Raw genomic sequence first — 5,220 nt, forward strand, 5'->3', positions numbered from 1 at the left:
TAAAACCAAAAACAACATTCTTGAAGCAACAAGATATGTGGCACTCATAAATTTTATTGTTTCGAAGAGTATAGCAAACTTCAACAATGGTCATTCATGCAAATTTATTAATCAAGGTGATAAAGTGCATCCATTCAGATGTGGATTTTTTTAATAACATAGATTAACCATTTCAATTTCACATCATGTCAGGATAAAGCTAGCCAAATCTTAGTTTAGTTCAATTTAATCTGATTTTGCACAACCGTAAAACCATTAGAAATTGGAAAAAATACCAGCAGACATTGCCGGCAGAATTTTTTACCGACCTACAGTTCAATGCAGTTTTAAGTGTTTTCAGCTGAGGACATACGGATAGTCTGTACGGTTCTTAAGGATTGTTCTTATGGCTGAAAATGTCGAAAATCCATCCAAAACTGACAAACGATTAACCAAGAAACTCTATACTATTTATCAGCTAAAATATCTACAAAATTAACGACAGAACGTTACCGCAGATAATCTATTGATAACTGCCATGTCTCGTAGCATGCTAATTTTCTTTTTACATTTAATACTTATTTTTGATGAAATTGTACTTTAAAGGAAGATATTTCCATGTTTTTGTTGCATGTATCAAAGGTAAGAGATTTGGAGCAAATTGGAGCGACAACGGAGTGAGGAGGCGAATGGAGCAATGAAGCAAATAGTGAACTGGTGCATAGGCCCCACTCAAGGGCACCATGGTGTCGTATATGGGCGCTTAGGCGCCAGACTACGTCCAGAAACCCAAGCAAGTGGCGCAATGGCACCACATACTAGAGCTTCGGCGTCAGTTGATTCCCAGGCATTCTCGAGAAAATGGCGCCTAGGCGCCAGAATTGCCCTGGATAGTTTCTACAGCTGTTGTCCGCAAATTTGGGGGCTAATTTCGAGAAGAAACAGTTCATTGGAGGAGAACATTTGGAGAAGTCGGGAGAAAGCATAGGAGTGCAGGAACAGTAACAACAAAACCCAAAATACCATAACATTCTTGCAGATCAATGGAGGAGGAGAGAGGAGAGAAAAGAAGACGGGGTAGGAAGAAGAGGAGGGAGCACAAATTTTTTCACCACAAATCACCTTCTTCTCTGTAGCTAGGGCGACGATCCAGATGTAGCGACTAGCGAGGGCAGTGAGGGAAAAATGGAGGCTACAAACGCGATACGCAGGTAAAGCCTCGCGTTCACTGTTTAGCCTAAACAGTGAGACGCAGGAACCAAACGGCAAGGCGACGTTTTCAAAAACGTCGCCGCACTTTTAAGTTGTCCCAAACAAGGCCTAAGTCTCTTTATATTCAGTTAGGATTTTTCTTAAGTTTTTAAATTAACAGCCCTCCCTATGGGATCGATACTCAAGACTATATAAAATCATATATTAATTGAGCGATACGTGCACTTGCGTAAAATACCTAGTGTGTCATCCTTAATTGTGGAAAAACTCAAGTTATATAATTAATAAAGCATATTTTAGATTTAAAATATTTCATCCTAAAACACTGTATACCGAAGGTCGGTCAATAACTCACTTTAATGCCGCCCAGCCACACGAAAACCCTCATTTCTCCTCTTTTCCCTTTCATTCGAGCTCTTGGTCGATGAACACTTCGATGCCCTCCACATTTTTCAAGTAATTCACACATTTTCTTTCTCAAATTGAAGGCGAGACTCACTCTATATTCCACATGTTTAGTTTTTAAAATTTTGAGAATTAGATTTCGCTTTTTAGGTAATTTCGGATTAGGGTTTAAATTGTGACATTTAGCTTTAAATTTTTTAAATTATTTATTGTAACTTTTTTTATTATTGCTGCATCTAAGGTTTAGTTTTTTTCGAATTTCTCAATGATTTACATACATACCACTCAATTCCTAACGCCTAAAGTTTCAATTTTATCAACTTAGGGTTTCGGTTATTGCATAATTTGGTGTATTTCACTATTTAAAATTCAAAATGATAGCATTTATGATGTGATATGAGACATTACGGTGTTATATGTGTAATGACAATTTACATACAAACCACTCAACTCCTATGTGTTCACATATCTAACACCTAAACTTCAAATTTTACATACATATCATGTTTTCTACGCATGAAAACGTGCATTACAGTTAAAACTTAAAGTGGTGGTATTTTTTATGTCCAGGAGACCAATGCTTAAGCCTTTCTAAATCAATCCCCAACCTCTAATGTCTAGCAGTGGTCAGCCACCAGCCCATGGATTGAATAGCCATGGATTACCTTTATAGCGACCTTGGTTCAGCTTTAACGGTCTTCACTGTTTGCTTTACTGTTGAGAAAATTTTTAAGTACATGTGGCATCAAATCATGGCTTCTCCCCAATTGTCGAACAACTAAATTAATATCTCTACTATAAGATTAAATGAAGAGTCAGTCTTAGCTTAGCATATAAAATTCCTTTTCTTGATTCAAGCTAAGCTCAATATTGTGAACTCAAAACCATCCTCGAAACTCTAGTGACCACCCTCGTACTTCTCCTGCACTCCATTAACCAAGTTAACCAACTCAATCAGTAATAATTGGAAAATTTAAGGTGGCGAGTTTTGGTGTTTTCATTTGATCAAATCAAGGCAAGGATGATTTACATACATACCACTCAAACCGCCTCCTATGTCTCAATTTCAAATTAACACCTTCGACGAATCCTTGCAATTGATTGTGCCTAATTAATGACACTCATGCATGCATGTCACTTGTGATGTCATCTAGAAAAGCTAGATCATTGTATCATACATGTCCATGTTCTGTACTACCCAGTATATAGTTATAAGAGGTTTCGGCCACACTTAGGATGTGCATATGGCACTGCTCATATTTTTCACATAACACATGTCTATCATATTACACATTGTAACTCTTAATTTTTATAATAATAAAATCTATTTAATATATGATGTAAAAAACTTTTGGTGGCAGCCTCAGCATCATTAACAGATCTAGCAGAACTTCGAGTTATGAGGGGTCACTCACTTGCGAGATATGTTTACTGATATTTGGAAGGAGCAAAAACCCCTCTAGATAGGGAAGGATGTATAGGCCGAGTAAAATAGCATATGGGACTCTCTTGAATATGTTAGAAAAAGAGATCAGGCACAGCAGAACCATGTCTGGGACTATGGGAGCATGAGTACCTCTTTATACACCATATAGATTCGATCCCCATAAAATTTATTCAGTGCATAAAATTGAACTCTATAAATATTGTTTCCTTACCTTTTTATATGTTGACAGAGGCAAACGTTTGGAGAGGAACCTATGATCGTAGAAGAGCATGCTCACACACATCACGATCAAGTGGACCATGATATGTTCTAACGTCAAAATTGACACATTTTTCCATAGAACTTAGGGCAAACAAAATTCTCTTTTAATAATCCAAATAACTCAACAAAAATACAAAGATAAAAACCTACAATTTAAAAGATATGCAATCTCTCCCAATTCCTACAATTCGAGAGGTAGAAAATCTCTCCCAAACACTAAACCTAAAACTCACAATTCAATTGCATACCCTCTAACCCTAAGCATAATAAGTCTATTTATACCCCACAATAATAATAACAAAATATTAAATTGCACATAGGCGTAAAAAGACCAAATTGCTCTTAGTTCAGGCACCGATGTAACAATAGCCCCCCCAAAGAAAACACCTTGCTCTCAAGATGGAAAAACCCTTTGTACTTCCTTGTGATGCCCTTCGATCAAGAATCTTAGTCCTGCATTCGGAATCACTCTCATCATAGTTCTCAGAGTTACCAAAGACTTGCACAAACTTGGGGTTACCGTGAAGCACTACCAATTTGTCTCCCTCCTAAATATCCAACAATGTCAAAATGTCCTTTACAAATTGTTATGCTCCTCTTAACCTGTCCCATTCCCATCCATACTCCTGAATTGCTTTTCACTCGGAGGGTTGTTGCCGCAAAGGGTATTGATGCAGCTAGAAGCAACCCTCTATCAAGATCCCACCCTCCCTGGTTCTTTACTCCAGGCTGGAATTCTTCGAAGAGATCTTCTCCAACCTTAAATTGTATGTGTCTCGTTCTGCCTGTCACTCATTCCACCCCTCCAGATGTAGTTCAATTCCCTCCCGATGTTACACTCGAATTTGCTCCTGATTCTTTAGTTCAATCTCGCTTGCTTCAATTCATTTCAATCATTCGGAGATTTCTTGCATATTGTAGATGAAATAACTGCTTGGAATATATGAATTTCAGTTGAATTTTCTTACAACACATGCGATGTTATGTTATGCTATGATACAGATGAATATGTATTTGAAATTAATTGCTTGCAGTTATTCATTTTGTTATAATTCATGCCTACGATATATGAAATATCTAATTACAGAAATTATGCTTTATGAAATGCTTATAAATGTCTATTACAAGTATTATACTTTAAGAAAGGCCACATGAAATATTATAGGTATACATGAGTGATTATAATCACGTTACGCAGGGATATGGTATTCCCGACTCCTGGTGTTCAGACAGGACAAAATTCTAAAACAGTTTTGATTAGACGGTGACAAAACGCAGTGAACCGATGGTATCATAGTGGTTATAACTATTATGTGGAGGGAAACCTTTATCGAAAGTTTATATGGTTTTTGGAGCAAGGTTACGACCCGTGATGACAGAAAATGAAAATAGTTGGGTCCTATACATTTACAAGTGGCATTACTATGATTTGATATTGTTATGATTACATATGATAAATAATTTATGAACATATTTTAATTATACTCACTAATTTTTATGCTTATGACCATACATGTTTACAGAGCAGTCTAGATTCCTACAATATCAACTTTTCTTTTCATGCTTATATGATTTTAGTATAGTGTGACTCGTGTGTAAAAATTTATAGTTTCATATGAGCATGTACGTTATTTTTTCATGTATAAAATCTTATTTTTAACCTTGATTATTTCTCTGAGTTTATTGTTACTCGTTCTACGATGTTGCCTTCCAAGTAGAGACAAGGAAAATCTGGTGAGAAGTCGGGTGTGATTTGTACAAATTTGCATTATATAGTTTTAGGGGTTTATACATCTTTTGGGTACGCATTTTATTTATTTTGGATTTAGTAGCTTTGTATAGTTTATATGTTTTGCGGTTATGATTTTTTATGCTACAGAGCATTGTTGACCTCAATTTTAGTGAGGTCTTAGTCT

This window comes from Phalaenopsis equestris, unplaced genomic scaffold, assembly GCF_001263595.1.
Source record: "Phalaenopsis equestris unplaced genomic scaffold, ASM126359v1 Scaffold000123, whole genome shotgun sequence".
Lineage (NCBI taxonomy): Eukaryota > Viridiplantae > Streptophyta > Magnoliopsida > Asparagales > Orchidaceae > Phalaenopsis > Phalaenopsis equestris.